General features: G+C 40.1%; 1 long non-coding RNA gene across 1 annotated transcript in view; it reads right to left on the bottom strand.

The window, feature by feature from the left end:
* Nucleotides 1–26,968, bottom strand: part of LOC133638824 (uncharacterized) — a 92,132-nt gene that overhangs the window by 55,578 nt on the left and 9,586 nt on the right. The window contains exons 2-3 of the long non-coding RNA XR_009823690.1: nucleotides 25,828–25,881; nucleotides 19,470–19,537 (exon numbers count right to left, since the gene is read on the bottom strand). This is a non-coding gene — a long non-coding RNA (uncharacterized LOC133638824). The remainder of the gene's footprint in view (nucleotides 1–19,469; nucleotides 19,538–25,827; nucleotides 25,882–26,968) is intronic.

Below are 26,968 nucleotides of genomic sequence, written 5' to 3'. Positions count from 1 at the left end.
GTGACGCCCCTGGTTGTAACTAGGCTGGCTGAGCAGTTTTGTCCTCCCCGCAACATTGGCTCGCTGGCTGTTCCTGTGTTGTCGAATACGGTGTTTTTCAACCTTTTTTGAGCCAAGGCACATTTTTTGCATTGAAAAAATCCGGAGGCACACCACCAGTTGAAATCATTAAAAAACGAAACTCAGTTGACAGTAAAAAGTCGTCGTCGCAATTGTTGGATGTGACTTTAAACCATAACCAAGCATGCATCACTATAGCTCTTGTCTCAAAGTAGGTGTACTGTAACGACCTGCCGTGACTTTGAGTTTTTTGCTGTTTTCCTGTGTGTAGTGTTTTAGTTCTTGTCTTGCGCTCCTATTTTGGTGGCTTTTTCTCTTTTTTTGGTATTTTCCTGTAGCAGCTTCATGTCTTCCTTTGCGCGATATTTTCGCATCTGCTTTGTTTTAGCAATTAAGAATATTTCCGTTGTTTTTATCCTTCTTTGTGGGGACATAGTTGATTGCCATGTCATGTTCGGATGTACATTGTGAACGCCGTCTTTGCTCCACAGTAAGTCTTTGCTGTCGTCCAGCATTCTGTGTGACGATCTGTCACTTAATTTCTGTTTATTTCCTTGTTTTTGTATTTACATCAGTGCTCTTATTTTGTTCCATTTCCTGTTTGTCCCTGAGCACTGTTTGATCACTCACCTGCCATTGATTGGCAGGCGGTCCACACCTGCGTGTCCTATTTATGCCTCGTCTCGAGCACTCCTCAGTGCTCCAAGATTGCTTTATGTTGTGGAACGTTTATGTGCGAGACTGCTTCATTTCTGTTGATGATAATAAAGATCATCTTACCTGTTCATCGTCTGCTGGTTCCTGCATCTTGGGGTCTCAAAAACTGCAGCCGAGAGAGTTCCTCACATGATCTTCGAGCGCTGAGGAGTGCTCGAGACAAGGCATAAATAGGACACGCTAATTGGCAGCAGGTGTGGACCGCCTGCCAATCAACGGCAGGTGAGTGATCAAACAGTGCTCAGGGACAAACAGGAAATGGAACAAAATAAGAGCACTGATGGGAAGTGAATACAAAAACAAGGAAACAAACAGAAATGAAGTGACAGATCGTCACATTCTGTTTTTGTTTACTTTGTAGCCAGTTCAGTTTTAGTTTCGTTCTGCATAGCCTTCCCTAAGCCTCAATGCCTTTTCTTAGGGGCACTCACCTTTTGTTTATTTTTGGTTTAACCATTAGACACCTTTTTACCTACACACTGCCTCCCGCCGTTTCCGACATCTACAAAGCAATTAGCTACCTGCTGCCACCTACTGGTATGGAAGAGTATTACACGGTTACTCTGCCGAGCTCTAGACAGCACCGACACTCAACAACAACACATCATTTGCAGACTATAATTACTGGTTTGCAAAAAATATTTTTAACCCAAATAGGTGAAACTAGATAATCTCCCACGGCACACCAGACTATATCTCACGGCACATTGGTTGAAAAACACTGATCTATTATGCTGGTTAATTAATGATCATGTGGTCAAAGAGAACTAAATTTGTCACCTCCTTGCGGTTCTGGTAAAAAAAACAAAAAAAACACTGTGGTTATAATTACACTATATGTAGTATATTTTTAAAAAGCCAAATACAAATGTGTGGTCAAATACAACCACGTTGTATTTCACACTTGTTAAATATTTACAATACAGGCCAGAAGTTTGGACACACCTTCTCCTCATTCAATGCGTTTTCTTTATTTTCATGACTATTTACATTGTAGATTGTCACTGAAGGCATCAAAACTATGAATGAACACATGTGGAGTTATGTACTTAACAAAAAAAGGTGAAATAATTGAAACATGTTTTGTATACCAGTTTCTTCAAAATAGCCACCCTTTGTGCTGATTACCTTTTTTGCACACTCTTGGCATTCTCTCAATGAGCTTCAAGAGGGAGTCACCTGAAATGGTTTTCACTTGACAGGTGTGCTTGAAGCTCATTTAGAGAATGCCAAGAGTGTGCGACAGTGCGCCTTATTACCCGGTGCGCCAAACGTGCGGAATAATTCTGGTTGTGCTTGCCAATTGCGAAGCTATTTTATTTGGTACATGGTGAAATGATAAGTGTGACCAGTAGATGGCAGTCACACATAAGAGATATGTGTAGACTGCAATATGACTCAAGTAAACAACACCAACATTGGATGTGTTCCATTGAAAATATAGAACATTACACACGGTTGTCAAAAATCTACCAAATTTTTTAGCACGACTTTGGTAAGCTATGAAGCCGCACCGCTTGATGGATTGTACTGTGCTTCAACATAGGAGTATTATTATAGTGTGTGTATAAGGTAAGACATTATCTGGCATTTTGTTTCGCAATATTATGCAAAAGCAACTTTTCTTACCTTCTGGTACCTGGTGATCTGTATTTGGGATCTGCATAAGTCCTGAAAATGTGCGCGCGTCCGACGCCGTAGTCGATAAGTTTTTTCTTTTTCTCTATTTTCTTGTTATGTGACATTCATCCTCCGCTGTTGCCATTTCTAATATAAAGTAGCGTAAAGTTCTTACTTATATTTGCCAGTAAACTCACCATGAAAGCGCTAAAACATACCGGTGTAGTGAGTTTACATTATTCACCCAAGGAATTTAGTTATTAGAGAGTTCCGGTCGGACGGTTTTTCACGGGACACATTTCCGGCCTTGTTGTTGCACTAGTGAGCCACGGATGAGGAGATGCTGCTCCGTTATTGATTGAAGTAAAGTCCGAATGTCATTAAAACAGTTAGCGCCATCTTTTGACACTTCTTCCACTCCCGTCCTTGCACGCTACACCATTACAACAATGATGACGGGGAGAAGACGCTGTCGAAGGTGAGCCACGTAAATAAGACCGCTCACAAAATGGCGCATTACACCATTACATGTTATGTAGACCACAAGGAAGTCTTTTTTTAGAAAAAAAAATTATAATAATATGACTCCTTTAATGCGCCCTATAATCCGGTGTGCCTTATATATGAAAAAAGATTTAAAATAGACCATTCATCGGGGGTGCGCCTTATAATCCGGTGCGCCCTATGGTCCGGAAAATAAGGTATATAGCTGTCAAATTATTAAAATATTTAATCCCGATTAATCGCATTTTGTTCACAGTTAATTCAAAATTAATCGCAGATGGATATCATTTTTCATCATTAATAAGTGTACCCTAGACAGATACATTTCAAGTGTTAACCCCATGAACGGACAATTAAATTGCTTTATTGAACATGTCTTTTAAACATTATGCTTTTTACACAGATCCTCACAAAAAGGACAAACACCATTTAGACAATTAAAAAAAAATTGCCTGCTGTGTGTTGGTGTCTTTCCAGATTTTATATTTTGTAGAAATACAGGATTTGTATTCCTGCTTTAGGAGCACTTGCATTCAGAGGAGGAGCTACACCGTGTTTAGATACCAGTATCATGCATCAATTAACACAAAATTTGAATTGTCATGATCATGCTTTGATTGTCAAAGATGTTTGGTAATATCCATCCATCCATGTTCTACCGCTTGTCCCTTTTGGAGTCACGGGGGGCTGGAGCCTATCCCAGCTTCCACTCCCGTCCTTGCACGCTACACCGCTACAACAAAGATGACGGGGAGAAGACGCTGTCAAAGGTGAGCCACGTAAATAAGACCGCCCACAAAACAGCGCATCCTGAAGCGACTGTCAGAAAGCGACTTGAAGATGATCTGTAAAACATCATCTATGCAACATTTTGACCAAAGAACCACCATTACATGTTATGTAGACCACAAGGAAGTGTTTTACATTTAGAAGAAAATAATAACGACTTAAGGCCTACTGAAATTAATTTTTTTTAATTTAAACCGGGATAGCAGATCCATTCTGTGTCATACTTGATCATTTCGCGATATTGCCATATTTTTGCTGAAAGGATTTAGTATAGAACAACGACGATAAAGTTCGCAACTTTTGGTCTCTGATAAAAAAAAAGCCTTGCCCCTACTGGAAGTAGCGTGACGACACCAGAGGAAGGACTGCTCATATTTTCCTATTGTTTACACCAGTGGCGAGAGAGATTCGGACCGAGAAAGCGACGATTACCCCATTAATTTGAGCGAGGATGAAAGATTTGTGGATGAGCAACGTTAGAGTGAAGGACTAGAATGCAGTGCAAGACATATCTTTTTTCGCTCTGACCGTAACTTAGGTACAAGGGTTCATTGGATTCCACACTCTCTCCTTTTTCTATTGTGGATCACAGATTTGTATTTTAAACCACCTCGGATACTATAGCCTCTTGAAAATGAGAGTCGAGAACGCGAAATGGACATTCACAGTGACTTTTATCTCCACGACAATACATCGACGAAGCTCTTTAGCTACTGAGCTAACGTGATAGCATCGGGCTCAAATGCAGATAGAAACAAAATAAATAAACCACTGACTGGAAGGATAGACAGAAGATCAACAATACTATTAAACCGTGGACATGTAAATACACGGTTAATAATTTCCAGCTTGGCGAAGCTTAAAAATGCTGTTGCTAACGACGCCATTGAAGCTAACTTAGCTACGGAGCTAACGTGATAGCATCGGGCTCAAATTTAGATAGAAACAAAATACATAAACCCCTGACTGGAAGGATAGACAGGAAATCAACAATACTATTAAACCATGAACATGTAAATACACGGTTAATGCTTTCCAGCTTGGCGAAGCTTAAAAATGCTGTTGCTAACGACGCCATTGAAGCTAACTTAGCAACGGGACCTCACAGAGCTATGATAAAAACATTAGCGCTCCACCTACGCCAGCCAGGTCTCATCTGCTCATCAACACCCGTGCTCACCTGCGATCCAGCGATCGACGGAAGGACGAAGGACTTCACCACGATCATCCGTGCGGTCGGTGGCTAGCGTCGGCTAACGCGTCTGCTATCCGTGTCAAAGTCTTCCCGGTTGTGTTGCTGTAGTCTGCCGCTAATACACCGATCCCACCTACAACTTTCTTCTTTGCAGTCTTCACTGTTCATTAAACAAATTGCAAAAGATTCACCAACACAGATGTCCAGAATACTGTGGAATTATGAGATGAAAACAGAGCTATTTTGTATTGTATTCAATGGGGTACAGATACTTCTGTTTCACTGGTTACGTCACGCGCATACGTCATCATCCAAAGACGTTTTCAACCGGAAGTTTAGCGGGAGATTTAAAATTGCACTTTATAAGTTAACCCGGCCGTATTGGCATGTGTTGCAATGTTAAGATTTCATCATTGATATATAAACTATCAGACTGCGTGGTTGGTAGTAGTGGCTTTCAGTAGGCCTTTAATGCGCCATATAATACGGTGCGCCTTATATATGAAAAAGGATCGCAAATAGTGCGCCTTATAATGCGGTGTGCCCTATGGTCCAGAAAATACGGTAATTGAGACTGAATCAACAGCGCCTCTGATGGTAGCAGACAATAACTGCACCAAGCATATTTTCCTCAATCGCTTCAGGCCACATCCTCTTGGTTTGTTCTAAATGGCAACGCTTATCACACCATGTTGATTAACAAAAAGCTTCATTTTTTTTCTGGTCACACACCGCGAAATGCAAATAAATGTCCGTTGTCCTTGTCTCGCCACGATGCATTGCTACACGGGCTTACGTGCTTGCAGTGTTTACTTTCTGAGGTCAAAGGGAAGCTATCACACTCTTGGGGAACGCACAATGGGATTGGATTGTGTGCAGGTCTGCTGTTATTCTCCTCCACAGATTGGAGGACTCGTCACATTTTCCGCACCCAAATAATACCAATAACAGTGTAACAGTATCTATGCTGACGTACCGTAACCCACAGTGAATGTTAGCAATTCCTAATCAGGGTTTCTTGTCGTCCAGGCAATCATCTAATATTCTCGAGCGGGATGAATGAATCACCTTTGTGACGCCCCACGTCGACCGGTTGACTCACTCTCAGGGTTGGAACAGCAGTTCCTGTTCAAAATATATGCGCACAGTGCAAAGAGTGAATTATTTACATAAAAGATGGGAGAGTCTTTGCCCATACAAATGAAAAAAGCCATGACGAACACATTTTTTGCATTTTATACATGGTTAAGGTTGTAGACAGGGCCGGCCCGTGGCATAGGCCATATAGGCAAATGCTAAGGGCGCCATCCATCATGGGGCGCCACGCCAGTGCCACAAATGTTGGAGGAAAAAAAAAAAGAAAAAAAAAATTTGGTACTATTATTTCTAAATACATAAAATAATCACACGTTAATTAAAATGCAAAGTAAAGCCTATTTAATAGAAATATTATTTGTTACAACATTACGATGCCCCTCCCCGGGCACGGTGCGCCCCCCCCCCCCCCCCCCCCCTTCCCGTATCATGACTCTTTTTGGACGTCACCACATAAAAAAATCAACACAAGATGTCAAAACGGCCAAAACTGTCAGGTGCCCAGGGAAGAAAAAATAGAAAAGAAGAGGAGGAGAAACGAGAAAAAGACAGAGGTAGCAGGTAGGTAACGTTAGCCTACATGAAATTATTTGTCTGTTACAGAATGTGATAGTAACCTGGCTTTTTAGCATTAAGCTAATGTTACATGATTCGGCAATTGCTAATCAATAAATAGCTGGTTCTGTTTTAACGTCGGGTTAATATTGTGGAGGGGGCTAAATTGTTATGGAAAATAACAATGTAACGTTAGGTAATTACAGTACTCCCTGGTGTACAGTAATTTGTAAGTCATTCTAGTTAATGCAATATTAAAAAGCACAAATAGAGAACTCTGTAGGATCCCCTTTTTTTGTAATATAGTTGTTAAAGTCATACTGGTTTGATATCTTGTTTTGTGCAGTGCCTTATTCATATTGTATTTTTAATTTATGTTATGCAACTTGTTGACACGTTTTATTTTGTGTTTATGTATGTAAAAAATATTGTATTTCATATATTAATTTTTTATTTTTTGCATTCATTTATTTATCCATATTTTTTTTTATCTTGTTAACTATTCTGATTGTTAATTTGCTTTCTTTAAGTAAAAAAAAAGGTCAAAGACAAAGCTATTCGGTTTCTTGTGAGTATATACACTTCACTGCCGATGTGGGGGGGCACCACCTAAAATCTTGCCTAGGGTGCCAGATTGGTTAGGGCCGGGCCTGGTTGTAGAGTTTATAATGGCATCTCAGTGTGTCGTATTAAGAATAGTATTATTAACAGCCTAAACCCTAAACGGCTATTAAATATAGAGTGACCTTTGCATTTCATTTATATCGGCGGAAATATTTCTACTTGATATTTCGATGATGCCGCGTGACGCATTCAACATTCCCACTCCCTGCTTTGAGCCAGTCACTCAGCCCACAAGGCACACACGCCCTTCAGCAGCAGGCAGGAAGAATGCTTCCAATAAAACGGTGATTCCATCCTAAAGACGAGCTGAAGATTCACTGCCAGAAAACACATTTGCGGTTTATTGTCTTGGTTTTGTATGAGGAGCTGGCTCATAACTGCTATAGAATCATGACACCAAAGTCCTTCATACTAAAATATTAACGATTCCATATTATTTAGTTTTTCACACATTTCAAATAAGTCTCGCAATCCAGCGTTGGAGGTGTGCTGTCCAAAATCTTAATTTGATGCTGGAATTTTGACATTTTAAAGAGCTTTAAGTAAGAGCTATTGGTTTTGCGTTTATGTAGCTTTAATGATAATGAGCGGTCTTAATCACACCTGTCTCCGACAAATTGTCTGGGTCTCCAAGTAAGGGCTATGGTGCACTTAATCAACTTTTTTACACATGCAGTAACTCTAAATTAGGGGTGTCAAAGTAATTTTAGCTCAGGGTCCGCATGGAGGAAAATCTGTGCACACGTGGGCCGGACTATTAAAGGCCTACTGAAACCCACCACTACCGACCACGCAGTCTGATAGTTTATATATCAATGATGAAATCTTAACATTGCAACACATGCCAATACGGCCGGGTTAACTTATAAAGTGCAATTTTTAATTTCCCGCGACACTTCCGGTTGAAAACGTCTAGATATGATGACGTATGCGCGTGACGTCACGGAGAGAACGGAAGTATTCGGACCCCATTGGATCCAATACAAAAAAGATCTGTTTTCATCCCAAAATTCCACAGTATTCTGGACATCTGTGTTGGTGAATCTTTTGCAATATGTTTAATGAACAATGGAGACTGCAAAGAAGAAAGCTGTAGGTGTGATCGGTGTATGAGCGGCGGACTACAGCAACACAACCAGGAGGACTTTGAGATGGATAGCAGACGCGCTAGCCGCCGACCTCACCTTGACTTCCTCCGTCTCCGGGCCGCCGACCGCATTGGTGATCGGGTGAAGTCCTTTATCGCTCCGTCGATCGCTGGAACGCAGGTGAGCACGGGTGTTGATGAGCAGATGAGGGCTGGCTGGCATAGGTGGAGAGCTAATGTTTTTAGCATAGCTCTGTGAGGTCCCGTTGCTAAGTTAGCTTCAATGGCATCGTTAGCAACAGCATTGTTAAGCTTCGACAGGCTGGAAAGCATTAACCGTGTAGTTACATGTCCATGGTTTAATAGTATTGTTGATCTTCTGTCTATCCTGCCAGTCAGGGGTTTATTTATTTTGTTTCTATCTGCATTTGAGCCCGATGCTATCACGTTAGCGCCGTAGCTAAAGTGTTTCGCCGATGTATTGTCGTGGAGATAAAAGTCACTGTGAATGTCCATTTCGCGTTCTCGACTCTCATTTTCAAGAGGATATAGTATCCAAGGTGGTTTAAAATACAAATCCGTGATCCACAATAGAAAAAGGAGAATGTGTGGAATCCAATGAGCCCTTGTACCTAAGTTATGGTCAGAGCGAAAAAAAGATACGTCCTGCACTACACGCTAGTCCTTCACTCTCACGTTCCTCATCCACGAATCTTTCATCCTCGCTCAAATTAATGGGGTAATCGTCGCTTTCTCGGTCCGAATCTCTCTTCCTGCATTGTAAACAATGGGAAAATGTGAGGAGCCTTTCCTCCGGTGTCGTCACGCTACTTCCGGTAGGTGCAAGGTCTTTTTTTTTTAGAGACCAAAAGTTGTGAACTTTATCGTCGTTGTTCTATACTAAATCCTTCCAGCAAAAATATGGCAATATCGCGAAATGATCAAGTATGACACATAGAATGGATCTGCTATCCCCGTTTAAATAAAAAAAATTCATTTCAGTAGGCCTTTAAGGGGGGTTGACTCCAGTTTCAGGTATTCCAAGATAGGTCTCCACACATCATGAAATGTATGCAAGTTACCAGAAAGCTCATATCTCAGTTTTTCAATGTGGAGGATTCCCACTAGCTACCTCCCACATTCTTTATGTTCATGTACAATCTGGGTGTCTCATTCAGTAAAAAAATGTAAAATTCCATTCCATTTTTTAAGGCGGTCTGTCATAATGTTTTAGCATTCAATGAGGAAGGATTGTGAGGTTTTGTATTAGTGCTCCTAAAAATCAGATATACCGGCCCCCAGACACATTTTTTTCTCTAAATTTGGACCATGAGTTAATATAATTGCCCAGGCCTGTGCGAGGATGCCCTTACGCTGAACGAAAAACGTTTACAGCTCCCACATCTGTATCTAAGACAGATAGTTGGCAGAGCCCCAGAAGAGAGGTTCTAGGACGTTCACTTGGGACATATACTACAGTTAAAATATCCTTAAAATGTCAATTCAGAATAATTGGTGGGCCTTTACGTTTGACAAGGCATTTATGTTTAGAAAGAAAGTAGATAGTACAAACTACAGTATGGCTATGTCTCGGTTTAAGTAGAGTAGAAAACAAGCTATAATGCGAACTGGGACACATTTGCATTACAAGGAGCTCGCTGCGGGGCTCTGGGCCGGTGTTTGGAGTTCTCCTCAAGCATGACGAACCAGGACGACTCCACAGGACAGACCCCAGAGGTCCCACTTAAGGAACCACACGGTGCACATCGGGCTGTAATTTGTTTGTGGTACACTGCAAAAACTGAAACCTAAGATGAAATATCTCAAATAAGGGTGATATTTGCTTATTTTCTGTCTAATAAGATAATTCTTCTCACTAAGCAGATTTTATGTTAGAGTGTTTTATTTGTTTTAAGGATTTTGGTCCTAAATGATCTCAGTAAGATATTACAGCTTATATTGAGTAAAACATGCTTGAAACAAGAATATCAACTGTTGCAAAGCTGTGTCATCAACACTCACAAGTATAAAACTACTTTTTTAAAAGTAATAATTTCTTATTTCAAGCATGAAAAAAACAATCATGATTGTGACACAAATGTGTCTCACAATTAAAACGGATGACAGCCAAATGGACTTTGCTGTTTTATTTTCAATGAAAGAATAGAAAATACGTACTCATATAGTAGTACAGTTGGCACAGTACAGTAAACTGACCGTTAATATTTAAACATTTAACATGTGACATTTTCATACAATTTTGAACAGAAATAGGTCATGCACATTCAGATAAATTCCTCAAAATTACAATTAAAAATGTTTTGGCCGGGGGCCAGGCTGTATATATGCGCACTAATTGACTGAAAGAGCACGCACTTGGCGCAATGCTGTCATGTTATCGATGGAAAAATGCATTTTTAGACTATATGATTTCCCTGAGCGGCTAGGAGAACCCGAGAGTAACAAGCGGTTGCCTTTCCATTAAGAACAATAAATTAGTTTTTAGTGTAAGTTTGCTGGTTTCAAGAAATGTAATGCCGAGCGCATATCATTATGTCAAGATAATGGCACTAGCATTTACTTCATTTAAGAATATTTTTCAACATATTGAGCAAAAAGGTCTTTTTTTTTTTCTACCAAGAAAAGTGCACTTGTTATTAGTGAGAATATTCTTATTTTAAGGTATTTTTGGGTTCATTGAGGTTAGCTAATTTTACTTGGTTTGGAAAGTCTTGACAAGCCAAATTTTCTTGTTCTGTTGGCAGATAATTTTGCTTAGTTCAAATCAAATCAAATCAACTTTATTTATAAAGCACATTTAAAATTTACCACAGGGGTAGCCAAAGTGCTGTACAATGGGCAGGTTAAAATAATACGAGAACCGAGCAAACACAACACAACACAAACAGAACACGATAAAAAATAAATTAATAAAATATAAAAACATAAAAACAGGTTCACAGCAGGTGTATTATGGGGCGCCATTGCAGGATGGATATCACTCAGTGTTAAAAGCCATGGAATAAAAGTATGTTTTTAAGAAAGATTTAAAAACAGGAAGAGAGGAGGCTTGTCTAACACTCAGAGGTAGGTCGTTCCAGAGCTTGGGAGCAGCAGCAGCGAAAGCTCTGTCACCTCTAAGCTTCAGCCTTGTGTCCGGGACCGTCAGTGGCAGCTGATCGGCTGATCTTAGGGATCGGGTGAGGCAGTAAGGCTGAAGGAGGTCGGAGAGATATGTTGGCGCGAGGTTGTTTAGACATTTAAAAACAAATAAAAGGAGTTTAAAATTGATTCTGTAACGCACAGGGAGCCAGTGAAGGGACGCTAATATAGGGGTGATGTGCTCACGTCTGCGGGTCTGTGTTAGCAGACGAGCAGCAGAGTTCTGCACGAGCTGCAGGCGTTCAAGTAAAATACCCCTAATTTTTGTATTTTTTGTTTTTGTTTTTGAACACTGACTTTTTGCAGTGTACATCGTGGTTTCCACCACCTTGGTGCAGAACCTCAAATGTCGTCTTGGACGACAAATCACACTAAAAAAAAAAACCAAGGTACTAACTTAATATAGGTGTCCAGTAAAATGATGACTTTTTCACTTCCTGTTGATTTTATTTGAGAAAAGGGTCACCTCCAAAATGATGAGGGCTATTAACATCATCAGCCGCACCACTGCAACTAACATTAATACTTCCACTCACTCAGGCTTGTAAACACAGGATGACCCGACATAAATATATAACACACAGACTTGGCTTAATTAGCAGGCTATTAAATGTTTCAGGAGGGAAGAGAAATGTATGTGGAGCAAGGATGCAGACACAAAAGGGAGGGGGGTAATGCTTGAAAAAAAAAAAAAAAAGTGTCACATCAAACAAAAGCCACACTGCTACTTAAAAAGGCGTCACTGTCACACGAGTCACAGTGACAGAACAACGTGCATTACTTATAATAAATAAATGCACAAAGGCTCAACTGTCTGTTAGCGTCGAGAATGGTGGCAGAAGAAGCGTTTTATTAGCATCAAATCAGTGATTCTTTTTCCTTATGAGCACTCACTCGCCCCGCCATCTTGAAGCTACAATTTGATTTATGAGTGTTTTCTCTGAGCGCAGACAGCCACCATATTCTTAATGACGGCTGGAACCCTCTTGAGGTGTCGTTACGCACGCGGGCCATTTTATTAGGTACAGGCACACTTTTTTTTTTTTTTTTTTTTCCAACCAGCATGACAAGTTGTTCCAAAATTAAGAAACTAGACTTTCTTGATGTTTTGTACAACAGTCTTGCAGGCCGTGTCTACTTCCAAGGTAAGAGTAACTTTCCCCTTTAAGAAAGGCCAAAAGTTCTCAATATAGTTTATGTTTTGGTGAGGATGGGGAACATCTGAGTCAGGACGGATACCGAAATTAACACCTAAAAGTAGGGATGTCCGATAATTAGGGTTGGGTATCGAGTATCGAGTATCGATTGGAACCGGGACTAACTTTCCGATTCTCCCGGAATCGTTCAAAAGTTTAAATTTCGATTCCTATTTTCGATACCAGTCCGCCGATCGGAAAAAAATATGTCCGCCAAACCGGAAGAAGAAGCCCCGGACACCAACGAAGAAGCGCCCACCGCCGGCAGTGTTAGCATAGCCGAGCGAGTCAGTCAAGCTCAAGCATGGATAGCGGGCGTCGGCGGTCGAAAGTGTGGCTTTACTTTACAAAAAAAAATGAAATAACCGCGAAATAACAGAGCTCCATGTCCATCAAGAAACGAGTGGAGAGAGAGCTGCAGATGTACCAGGACGTTCCACCGATACTTATGTCTGACGACCCTGCTGCATGGTGGTGGTCCGGTGGAACCAACAAAAGACTTATCCTTTGCTGTCATATCTCGCTTTCTCCTATTTATGCATTCAAGCTTCTTCCACACCCAGCGAACGTGTATTTTCCACAGCAGGAGACACTATCTGTCCAGAACGTTCACGCATCCTGCCTGAGAAGGCGGATATGGTCATTTTCCTAAACAAAAACTGTCTCTGATTTTATACTGTACCTGCTGCTAATCTGGACTGGGTTTTGCAAGTTGTTTCTTATTGTTTCTTTGCTTTTCTGCACCAGGTTAGCCCATCAGTGGGAGCACGGTAACATTTTTAAGTACCTGCAGCATCATACACTTGTGTGTGTAAATGTGTTTTCATGAGGTTTCCTGCAGCATCATACACTTATGTGTAAATGTGTTTTCATGAGGTTTCCTGCAGCATCATACACTTATGTGTAAATGTGTTTTCATGAGGTTTTCAAAAATAAAGCTCTCTTGAGGAAAGTGTACCCCTGGGAAAATGTATTCATAATTTATAGGGATGTCCGATAATATCGGCCTGCCGATATTATCGGCCGATAAATGCGTTAAAATGTAATATCGGAAATTATCGGTATCGTTTTTTTTATTATCGGTATCGTTTTTTTTTTGGTTTTTTTTTGGTTTTTGTTTTTTTAATTAAATCAACATAAAAAACACAAGATACACTTACAATTAATGCACCAACCCAAAAAACCTCCCTCCTCATTCACACAAAAGGGTTGTTTCTTTCTGTTATTAATATTCTGGTTCCTACATTATATATCAATATATATCAATACAGTCTGCAGGGATACAGTCCGTAAGCACACATGATTGTGCGTGCTGCTGGTCCACTAATAGTACTAACCTTTAACAGTTAATGTTACTCATTTTCATTAATTACTAGTTTCTATGTAACTGTTTTTATATTGTTTTACTTTCTTTTTTATTCAAGAAAATGTTTTTAATTTATTTATCTTATTTTATTTTATAATTTTTTTTTTAAAGTACCTTATCTTCACCATACCTGGTTGTCCAAATTAGACATAATAATGTGTTAATTCCACGACTGTATATATCGGTTGATATTGGTATCGGTTGATATCGGTATCGGTAATTAAAGAGTTGGACAATATCGGAATATCGGATATCGGCAAAAAGCCATTATCGGACATCCCTAATAATTTATAATATTTATATTCAAGTTCATAGATTTGATATTTATATTCTAGTTGAAAACAGCCCTGTGAGGAATTTATAGTAAAGTTCATAAAAAGTTAATAGAATTAAAATTGATGGAGAATGTCAGACTATTTCATTCAGAAAGACTGTAGGTTAGCTAGCTCATTTAAAATATCCTAAACTTTTTTTTGACCCTGCCTCTTAAAAGAATCGGAATCGAGAATCGGCAGGAATCGGAATCGAAACAAAGAATCGGAATCGGAATCGTTCGAATTCAAACGATACCCAACCCTACCAATAATATCGGACTGCCGATATTATCGGCCGATAAATGCTTTAAAATGCAATATCGGAAATGATCGGTATCGGTTTCAAAATGATCGGTATCGGTTTCAAAAAGCAAAATGTATGACTTTTTAAAACGCCGCACTCACGGACGTAGGAAGAAGTACAGAGCGCCAATAAACCTTGAAGGCACTGCCTTCGCGTGCCGGCCCAATCACATAATATCTACGGCTTTTCACACACACAAGTGAATGCATCATCTCCCACGGCACACCAGACAATATCTCACGTGCACAGTGGTTGAAAAACACTGCGGTAGAGAATAAGGAGCGCTTGAAACTCCGCATGTCAACATCTACGGCCGGTGCCACACCCGACAAAATGCCGAAGCAACCAGCACTGACCCAAATGAGCCTGACGTCTTCCATTTCCAGATTAACACCGTATGAATAGTCAACAACAGAAGGAGATAACGTCCGCAGGAACAGAGCCGGCCCGTGGCATAGGCCGTATAGGCAAATGCTAAGGGCGCCGTCCATCAGGGGGCGCCACGCCAGTGCCACAAATGTTGGAGAAAAAAAAAAAAGTTGGTACTATTATTTCTAAATGCAAAAAATAATCCCACGTTAATTAAAATGCAAAGTAAAGCCTATTTAATAGAAATATTATTTGTTACAACATTACGCCATCCCCCCCGCACGGTGCGCCCCCTCCCTTCCCGTATCATGACTCTCACCACAAATGTCAAAACGGCCAAAACTGTCAGGTGCCCAGGGAAGAAAAAAAAGAAAAGAAGAGGAGGAGAAACGAGAAAAAGACAGAGGTAGCAGGTAGGTAACGTTAGCCTACATGAAATTCTTTGTCTGTTACAGAATGTGATAGTAACCTGGCTTTTTAGCATTAAGCTAATGTTACATGATTCGGCAATTGCTAATCAATAAATAGCTAGTTCTGTTTTAACGACTCCCTCTCCACTTCCAACTGCTCCAAATGCAAAAAAAAAACATAAAGCGTGCAAACAATGTTTATTCTATTAGCTAACTTCCTTTCTCTGAATAGCCATCTGTGATTTATTGCATGAAATAACAAATATCTTGCAGTCATGTTGTTTATGTTTCAAAATGATTCAACCATTCAATGTCAAAATATAAAGAGTAGAAATAATGAACAAAATTTCAGCTACTGTCTTGTTCTAAACCACCAATGAAAATGAAATGTAGAATTTTTGGTCCAGAACATGTTTTGCTTTATTCATTATTGACGTTTTTCTTGCTACTCAAGTCATATCTACAAGATAGGAACTATTTTGTTTCCATTGGTGACTTTGTATCAGAATCAACCAACGTAACGTGTGGAGTCCCCCAAGGTTCAATCTTGGGGCCGACTTTATTTAACATCTATATGCTCCCACTAGGACAAATCATGCAAAATAATAACATTGACCATCATTGCTATGCCGATGACACCCAAATCTATGTAGCGCTATCACCAAATGACTATCGCCCCATAGATCTTCTGTGCCAGTGCATTGAGCAAGTCAAACACTGGATGTGCCAAAATTTCCTACAACTAAATGAAGATAAAACTGAGATAATTGTTTTTGGTGCTAAAAAAGAAAGGTTTAAAGTCATCCAACACCTTCAATCACTGTCCCTGAAAACCTCAAATAAAGCCAGAAATCTTGGGGTTATTTTAGATTCTGATTTACATTTCGACAGTCACATCAAATCAGTAACAAAATCGGCCTACTATCACCTCAAAAATGTAAAAAGACTTAGAGGGCTCATGTCAGCTCAAGACTTAGAAAAACTTGTACATGCCTTTATTACCAGTAGGCTAGACTATTGTAATGGTCTCCTTGCAGGTCTTCCCAAAAAAACTGTCAGGCAGCTACAGCTTGTTCAGAACGCTGCTGCTAGAGTTCTAACAAAGACCAAAAAAATGTGAGCACATTACACCAATTCTTAAATCCTTACATTGGCTCCCTGTACATCAGAGAATAGATTTCAAAATCCTCCTGCTCACATATAAATCACTACATGGTCTAGGGCCCAAGTATATCACTGATATGCTCCCACTATATACGCCCTCTAGATCACTAAGATCTTCTGAGACCAATCTGTTAGCGGTTCCAAGAGTAAACTCAAATCAAGGGAGATCATCATTCAGTCACTATGCAACACATAGCTGGAATAAACTTCCTGAAGATGTCAGACTCTCCCCAACTCTCACTACTTTTAAAACTAGACTGAAGACTTTTATGTTCACCTTAGCTTTCAGCTAAATCTTTTAATCTTTTAACTTTTAACGTCTGCACTGTTTTTATTTTTATTGTCTGCATTTTAATTTTGCTTTTATTTTCTTTCATTTCACTTTGTTGTCTGTGAAGCACTTTGAGTCTGCCTTGTGTATGAAAAGCGCTATACAAATAAAGTTGCCTTGCCTTGCCTTACTTTATGTTGTGTATTTTTTACATGAGGTTTCCACTTCATTTTATCATCTATTATTATTATGCCCCTACTCCTCAGGGCGCAGTCTGGGGCCGTACTTATCAAGCTTCTTAGAGTGCCATTTTACACTTAAGTCCTGAGAATTTGCGAAATGTAGTCCTACTCTCAAACTTAAGAATAAAAGCTTTTTGTCAACGTTCTTAAGTCTAAGAATCACTCCTACTCTCCACGATATTTAAGAGACCTTCAGAGGTGTCTTAAGTGGTTAGGAGTTGCCAGCAGGGGATGGCACTGAGGCGAGAGAGACGTGCGCGGACGTTCAGGGAGCGGAACGATGTCCTGGGTTTGTTTGATGACGAGCAGCTGATCAAACGGTATCGTTTAGACAGAGCGGGTATTATTTTTGTCACAGATTTAATACTTTTCGATTCCTTGTTGATTTCTGCATGTGGCTGCAGTGGGCTAGTATATATAGAGCCACCCACACCACTTTCAAATTAGTTGCCTAATTAATGAATTGGAAAGAAAATGTTTTGACAGTAGCGTATGTGTGTGGCCGTGAGGTGAGTGACGTCAGTGAGTGTGTAGGCGAGAGAAGAGAGGGAGCGGTAGCGTGAGTGCCGGCGGGGACTAGTTTGTTTTGTATTATTTAGTAGTTTATTGTCAAAATATACACTCCCATTGTCCACTTAAATATTTCCAAGATATTTCTTTATTCTTAGACAACGGATTCCCTTCCGTGATTGGTCATTTCTATGGACACAGAAATGACGTCACTTAAAATTCCGTTTACGGCACATAGTAATGTCGTAATTCAGCACTGAGTGTGACACTTAAGATTAAGTCCTACACTTCGCTGAAAGTGTGAGTAAGACGCTTGATAACTAACTTTTAAGTGCAGCTTTCAGCGAAGAATTTATTTACTCTTAAGTCAACTCTTAGCAGACTTCTTAGGAGTAATTCTAAGAAGCTTGATAAGTACGGCCCCTGGTCTTCAGGCCAGGGTCTTCTAAAGATCCCAAAAACTTGTTTTAAAACCTGTGGAGACCTGGCATTCCAGGCTATGGCTCCCAGACTCTGGAACAATTTGCACCAGTCCCTCTGTGATCTTGACTGTGTTGAAACTTTTAAGAAACATTTGAAAACTTCTCTTTTTAGTAAAGCTTTTTGTTAATGCATTTTTTAACTATCATTTTTAATGCACTTTGTATCCTTTGTATGATGTTGCCCCTTTTGTTTTAATTGAATTGTTGTTTTACTTCACCTATGTTTTGTACATCGCTTTGTGATTTTATCTGTGAAAAGCGCTTTATAAATAAAATTTACTTACGTACTACTACACTTACAAATGTTTTTTATTTTACCCTTTCAATGTCTACTCCGTCTGTTTATATTTGTGTTTGACTTTCCCTTCTACTGTTACCAACCAGCATTATTTTTAGTTTTACTGAGATTCTGTTTTTGACAAACCAACTTTTTAATTTGTTCATTTCTTCTGTTATTTGTATTAACTTTTGTGTGTTCTCTCCTGAACAATGCCAGCATGTCTTCTAAAGCAGTGTTTTTCAACCTTTTTTGAGCCAAGGCACATTTTTTTCATTGAAAAAATCCAGAGGCCCGCATAGGGCAGAAATCATTAAAAAACGAAACTCAGTTGACAGTAAAAAGTCGTTTTCGCAATTGTTGGATATGACTTTAAACCATAACCAAGCATGCATCACTATAGCTCTTGTCTCAAAGTAGGTGTACTGTCACCACCTGTCACATCACGCTGTGACTTTTTGAGTTTTTTGCTGTTTTCCTGTGTGTAGTGTTTTAGTACTTGTCTTGCGCTCTTAATTTGGTGGCTTTTTCTCTTTTTTTGGTATTTTCCTGTAGCAGTTTCATGTCTTCCTTTGAGCGATATTTCTCACATCTGCTTTGTTTTAGCAATCAAGACTATTTCAGTTGTTTTTATCCTTCTTTGTGTAGACATTGTTGATTGTCATGTCATGTTCGGATGTACTTTGTGGACGCCGTCTTTGCTCCACAGTAAGTCTTTGCTGTCATCCAGCATTCTGTTTTTGTTTACTTGGTAGCCAGTTCAGTTTTAGTTTCGTTCTGCATAGCCTTCCCTAAGCTTTAATGCCTTTTCTTAAGGGCACTCTCCTTTTGTTTATTTTTGGTTTAAGCATTAGACACCTTTTTACCTGCACGCTACCTCCCGCTGTTTACGACATCTACAAAGCAATTAGCTACCGGCTGCCACACTACTGATATGGAAGAGTATTACACGGTTACTCTGCCAAGCTCTAGACAGCACCGACACTCAACAACAACACATCATTTGCAGACTATAATTACTGGTTTGCAAAAAATATTTTTAACCCAAATAGGTGAAATTAGATAATCTCCCACTGCACACCAGACTATATCTTATGGCACACTAGTGAGAAACACTGTTCTAAAGCATTCTGACCACAACCCACAAATTGCATACCGTACTTCTGGCCACTCAGTTGCACTTATGTCAGCACTGGAGGATAACATCTTCTGTTTCTTGCAATCCTGTTGAGAAAAGACAGCGTAAGACTTTTCAGAGTGTGATTTTAGCCCAAAATACACCAGATAAACACTCAGGTTTATAGAGCTTGGAGTTGGAAAATACTGTAGAAGTGTAGCAAATGTGGTTTGGGATTTTTAATGCATCTAGAGCAGTGTTTTTCACCTAATTGGTCCAAAAAATATTTTTTGCAAATCAATAATCATAGTAATGTGCCGTTGTCTAGAGCCTGTGCTGTGTAGAGCTTGGCAGGGTAACCATGCAATACTCCATATCAGTAGGTGGCAGAAAGTAGTTAATTGCTTTGTAGAAGCCGGAACGCGTAGAGGAGGGTTTGTTGTGATCCCAATATGCAGAGCACAGCGGGAGACAGCCTGCAGGTAAACAGGTATGCAACGCTTAAACCAAAAATGAACTTGAATGAATGTATGTATGTATTTATGTATGTATGTGTATGCATGTATGTGTATGCTTGCTTTTGTGCTCCTATTTTGTGTTTATCATATCGCGTGTTTGTCTCTGCCACCATGTTTCAGCATTCCATGCATATACTGACCTCTGGACCCCCTAGCTTATCTGGGGCATACTTGCAAACCCTCCCGAATTTTCCGGGAGACTCCCGAATTTCAGTGCCTCTCCCGAAAATGTTGCGGGACAACCATTCTCCCGAAAATCTCCCGATTTCCAGCCGGACAACTATATTGGGAGCGTGCTTTAAAGGCACTGCCTTTAGCGTCGTCTCTCACCTGAAAAGGAGACTATTATATATGTCTCTGTTATCCATAGGTTTATCTATAACTCATAACACGGTGGCCGAATGGATATAGTCACTCATGAACGGTCAGAGAAGCACAAGTCGGCGGCAACGCAGTATTATGGGCCACCTTGCAAGCAACATCCTGTTCTCATTTGCGGATGTTTTCAACAAATCCGTGAAGGATATGTTCCCGGATTCAGAGATCGCTCGCCAGTACTCAAATGGCAGAACAAAAGCTACTCAAATAGTGAAAGGTAGGCAGCAAGTACAGTACAGTTAGTAGAACAATTGTGTTTTCATTACTGTTTACTATATATATATATATATATATATATATATATATATATATATATATATATATATATATATATATATATATATATATATATATATATATATATAAATATAAGAAAAACTTTAATTTCAGTGAATTCTAGCTATAAATATACTCCTCCCCCTTAACCCCGCCCCCCCAATCTCCCGAATTCGGAGGTCTCAAGGTTGGCAAGTATGATCCGGGGCAGTGTTTTTCAACCTTTTTTGAGCCAAGGCACATTTTTTCCATAAAAAAAAATACGGAGGCACACCACCAGCAGAAAAGGTTACAAAATGAAACTCCACCAGGTTGTCGTGCCTTATTTTTGAGTTTGTTGTTGTTTCCTATGCGTAGTGCTTTAGTCTCTGTCTTGCGCTGTTCATTTGGTGACCCTTCCTGTTTTGTTGGTGTTCTCCTGTAGCAGCTTCACGCCTTCCTTTGAGTTCTATTCCCCACACCTGCTTTGTTTTTGCAATCAAGACTATTTAAGTTGTGCGTACGCTATCCTTCTTTGTGGGGACACTGTTGATTGTCATGTCATGTACGGATGTACTTTGTGGACGCCGTCTCCGCTCCACAGGCTGTAAGTTTTTGCTGTCGTCCAGCATTCTGTTTTTGGTTACTTTGTAGCCAGTTCAGTTTTACTTTTGTTTTGCACAGCCATCCCTATGCTTCAGTGCCTTTTCCTAGCGGGACTTGCCTTTTGTTCATTTTTGGTTTAAGCCTTACATTAACTTTTTACATACCAAAAAACACTGCACTAGACGGCACATTATTATAATTATTGATTTGCAAAAAAATATTTTTTTGGACCAATTAGGTGAAGTTGCATAATTTCCCACGGCACACCAGACAATATCTCACGGCACACTAGTGTGCCGCGGCACAGTGGTTGAAAAACACTGATCTGGGGGACCCTTTCACTTACCTACTGAAAGCCACTACTACCGACCACGCAGTCTGATAGTTTATATATCAATGATGAAATCTTAACATGCCAATACGGCCGGGTTAACTTATAAAGTGCAATTTTAAAATTCCCACCACACTTACGGTTGAAAAACTCCTTTGGATATGATTTACGCGCGTGACGTCACAGAATCCACAGAAGTGGTTGGACCCCGTCGAACCCGATACAGAAACCTCTTGTTTTCTTCGACAAAATTCCACAGTATTCTGGACATCTGTGTTGGTGAATCTTTTGCAAATTGTTTAATGAACAATGGAGGCTGCAAAGAAGAACGTTGTAGGTGGGATCGATCGGTGTATTAGCGGCTAAGTACAATACTTACAGCAACACAACAAGGACTACTTACTACGCCTAGCCGATGCTTGCCGCCAAACCCACGGATGAAGTCCTTCGTCGCGCCGTCGATCGCTGGAACGCAGGTGAGCACGGCTGTTGATGGGAAGATGAGGGCTGGCTGGCGTAGGTGGAGCGCTAATGTTTTTATCATAGTTCTGTGAGGTCCGGTTGCTAAATTGCTAAATTAGCCTTAGCGTCGTTAGCAACAGCATTGTTAAGCCTTACCAGGCTGAGAATTTTTAACCGTGTAGTTACATGTACATGGTTTAATAGTATTGTTGATCTTCTGTCTATCCTTCCAGTCAGGGATTTATTTATTTTGTTTCTATCTTCATTTGAGAACGATGCTATCACGTTAGCTCAGTAGCTAAGTGTGACACCGATGTATTGTCGTGGAGATAAAAGTCCCTGTGAATGTCCATTTCGCGTGCTCGACTCTCATTTTCAAGAGGATATAGTATCCGAGGTGGTTTAAAATACAAATCCGTGATCCACAATAGAAAAAGGAGAGAGTGTGGTATCCAATGAGCCAGCTTGTACCTAAGTTACGGTCAGAGCGAAAAAAGATACGTCCATCACTGCCTCTCTAGTCCTTCACTGTAACGTTCCTCATCTACGAATCTTTCATCCTCGCTCAAATTAATGGGGTAATCGTCGCTTTCTCGGTCCAAATCTCTCTCGCTCCATTGTAAACAAAGGAAAATTGTGAGGAATACTAGCTCCTGTGACGTCACGCTACTTCCGGTACAGGCAAGGCTTTTTTTATCAGCGAGCAAAAGTTGCGAACTTTATCGTCGATTTTCTCTACTAAATCCTTTCAGCAAAAATATGGCAATATCGCAAAATGATCAAGTATGACACATAGAATGGATCTGCTATTCCCGTTTAAATTTAAAAAATTCATTTCAGTAGGCCTTTAAATGGATATTCACTACTGTTGTAATCGTAATATGGTATTGTGAATAAACTTGAAACAAAAGGCAAGTCCCGCTAGAAAAAGGCACTGAAGCATAGGGATGGCTATGCAAAAAAAAGTAAAACTAAACTGGCTACAAAAGTAAACAAAAACAGAATGCTGGACGACAGCAAAGACTTACAGCGTGTGGAGCAGAGACGGCGTCCACAAAGCACATCCGTACATGACGTGACAATCAACAACGTCCCCACAAAGAAGGATAGCGTACGCACAACTTAAATAGTCTTGATTGCGAAAACAAAGCAGGTGCGGGCAATAGCACTCAAAAGGAAGAGTCACCGTAATAAAAGCGCAAGACAGGAACTAACGCACTACACACAGGAAACAAGAACAAACTCAAAATAAGGCACAGCAACATGGTGGTGTTTCATTTTTTAACATTTTCTGCTGGTGGTGTGCCTCCGTATTTGTTTTTATGAAAAAAATGTGCCTTGGCTCAGAAAAGGTTGAAAAACACTGCTCTAGAGGGATGTGTTTCAGACACGTGTCTACGAGAGTGAAGGGACAGGCAGGTGGAGAAAAAAACCGAGCGAGACGACGTCGCAGCACCCTCAGGACGTCGTCTTCTCGCCCTCTTTGTGAGCAGCTGTTGTCTGAGAGCCAGGAGGAGGCAGGCGGCACTGCGGCGCCCTGTCAACTTCCTTCGCCCCACACCGAAGCCCCTCTGTGCATGCAAAGCAGGAGCCAGCTGCCCTCTCTCCTTGACCACCTCTTCCCCCCCCTCCGTTTTATGTCGACGCACAACATCATTTTCTCCTGCCGTCTTTATTCAAATCAATTTCAAGCCATCTAAGCGCGGCGTGCTCACGTACGGTCCCAGCACACACACCCGGGAAGACAATATTGTGCAAAAGAGCAATTGAAGGACGCGTGAAAAAGGAAACCAATATTTTTTTTTCCTGCTGTGGACAGATTGATGGAGTAAGAACGAGCGCATCAATCTCAGCTGTTGTGGTATTTTCTCAGCTGTCTCTTAGAGGGCTTGGGATTCAACTCAATCATGTTAAAAACGTGCACTGATCGGGGCTACTTTGCACAGTCAGGAAGCCAAAATACCAACAGGTACACAATACAGGTGTTATGGCAGCAGCTTATTAGGCACTGAATTTTGTATGCAGCGTCATCTTCACTGAAACAGATGGAATTGAGGGGAAATACGCGGAGGGGGGGCCCAAACGACCTTGTTAAGGTACTGTCAGCCAACTGAACACCTGCATGCTAACTCTTACATATAAAAAGGTCACCAAGTGTTGTAATTTGGATGAGTGACGAGTGTGATTTCAGTGGAAAGTCATAAAAACAAACTTTAAAGGCCTACTGAAATGATTTTTTTTTATTTAAACGGGGATAGCAGATCCATTCTATGTGTCATACTTGATCATTTTGCGATATTGCCATATTTTTGCTGAAAGGATTTAGTATAGAACAACGTCGATAAAGTTCGCAACTTTTGGTCTCCGATAAAAAAAAAACTTGCCCCTACCGGAAGTAGCGTGACGTTGTCAGTTGTTCACTCCCTCATATTTTCCTATTGTTTTCAACGCAGCTAGAGCTATTCGGACCGAGAAAGCGACGATTACCCCATTAATTTGAGCGAGGATGAAAGATTCGTGGACGAGGAACGTTAGAGTGACGGACTAGAATGCAGTGAAATACATATTTTTTTTCGCTCTGACCGTAACTTAGGTACAAGCTGGCTCATTGGATTCCACACTCTCTCCTTTTTCTATTGTGGATCACAGATTTGTATTTTAAACCACCTCGGATACTATATCCTCTTGAAAATGAGAGTCGAGAACGCGAAATGGACATTCACAGTGCCTTTTATCTCCACGACAATACATCGACGAAGCTCTTTAGCATGAGCTAACGTGATAGCATCTGTCTCAAATGCAGATAGAAACAAAATAAATAAATCCCTGACTGGAAGGATAGACAGAAGATCAACAATACTATTAAACCAAGGACATGTAACTACACGGTTAATAGATCTCAGCCTGGCAAAGCTTAACAATGCTGTTGCTAACGACGCTAAGGCTGACTTAGCAACTTAGCAACCGGACCTCACAGAGCTATGATAAAAACATTAGCGCTCCACCTACGCCAGCCAGCCCTCATCTGCTCTGCTCATCAACACCCGTGCTCACCTGCGTTCCAGCGATCGACGGCGCAACGAAGGACTTCACCCGATCATCCATGCGGTGGCCGGTGGGCGGCTAGCATCGGCTAGCGCGTCTGCTTTCCAAGTGAGTAGTCCTTGTTGTGTTGCTACAGCCAGCCGCTATACACAGATCCCACCTACAACGTTCTTCTTTGCAGCCTCCATTGTTCATTAAACAAATTGCAAAGATTCACCAACACAGATGTCCAGAATACTGTGGAATTATGAAATGAAAACAGAGCTTTTTTGTATTGTATTCAATGGGGAAGGCATACCTCTGTTCCCCGGGCTACGTCACGCGCATACGTCATCCTTCGAAGGCTTTTTCAACCGGAAGTGTGGCGGGAAATTTAAAATTGCACTTTATAAGTTAACCCGGCCGTATTGGCATGTGTTGCAATGTTAAGATTTCATCATTGATATATAAACTATCAGACGGCGTGGTCGGTAGTAGTGGCTTTCAGTAGGCCTTTAAAACCTTCGATTATCACATTTAAGTACTGCTTTATCTACATACATACAAGTACAGGCCAAACATTAGGAGACACCTCCTCATTCAGCGGGTTTTCTTTATTTTCATGACTATTTACATTGTAGATTGTCACTGAAGGCATCAAAACTATGAATGAACACATGTGGAGTTATGTACTTAACAAAAAAAGGTGAAATAACTGAAAACATGTTTTATATTCTAGTTTCTTCAAAATAGCCACCCTTTGCTCGGATTACTGTTGTGCACACTCTTGGCATTCTCTCAATGAGCTTCAAGAGGTACTCACCTGACAGGGTTCTCACTTCACAGGTGTCATAGTTTTGATGCCTTCAGTGACAATCTGCAAAGTCATGAAAATAAAGAAAACGCATTGAAATGAGAATGTTGTCCAAACTTTTGGCCTCTACTGTACATACATACATACATACATACATACATACATACATACATACATGCACAGATGTGTACGCATGCATATATGAAACACTATCTTTCAGAAGAGAGAGGAAAGTCTGCCATGTTAGAATGTGATGTAATAATTTACTGCAAATTTACAGAAAAATGTACAATTATTCAATACAAACTATTATAAAACCATAATTTTTTTTATCACTGACACATGTGTTGTTTCTGTATCTATCTGATGAAATATGGATTATAAATGTATATAATTTTAATCCCTTTCAGGAATTGGAATAGGGCGAGGCGATATGCTGGAAACTGTTTCACGATATTAAGTGTTTTATATCGGTCAATATAGATTATTATTGATATGTTTTTATGGTCTATCTAAAATAAGGACCAGGAAAAAAATATATCAAATGTAAACGTTTGTAATTTCAAATGTAACCTTCCTCTGATTAAGGCAGAAAGGAAAGGAAATGTCAGCACGATCATGGAAAACAATCAATTTAAAACTAAATTCTAAAAAATCCCATTGACCAATTGATCAATAACCTTTTAAAATTAAAAAAATAAAAATTACGTAAGGAATGCTTAATAAAGTGTAAAGTAGAAGAATGTAAACATAGAAAAACCTGAGAAGTACTATTTTTTGCAGGTTGATTGCTGGTGTACTGGTGAGGCGTGTGAGTGCGGCTAACGTTGTGTGCTATTACTGATTATGACTGACTATGGTCAGTTTTAAAAATCCAAAAAACTGCCATACGAAGGTGACTTTTCCTGGTTTATCGACAATTTATTCGCTCTCTGCAGCACTCATTTTTAGAAAAACTGTTCAACAGATTGGAGAAATTCATAAATAAAAATGAAACAATCAGACAACCAACACAGATACAAAACCAACATTCCAACAGCAATGGCATTAATCGAAATAACAGAAAAAGATCACCACTAAATAGCAAAAAATGTGCTGCTGCAACATTTATAAATTTAACAAAAGCATTTGACACAATCAATCACAATAT

This window comes from Entelurus aequoreus, linkage group LG21 (genome assembly GCF_033978785.1).
Source record: "Entelurus aequoreus isolate RoL-2023_Sb linkage group LG21, RoL_Eaeq_v1.1, whole genome shotgun sequence".
Lineage (NCBI taxonomy): Eukaryota > Metazoa > Chordata > Actinopteri > Syngnathiformes > Syngnathidae > Entelurus > Entelurus aequoreus.
Note: the sequence above shows the minus strand (reverse complement) of the source record. Positions and strands in the feature narration are given on the sequence as shown.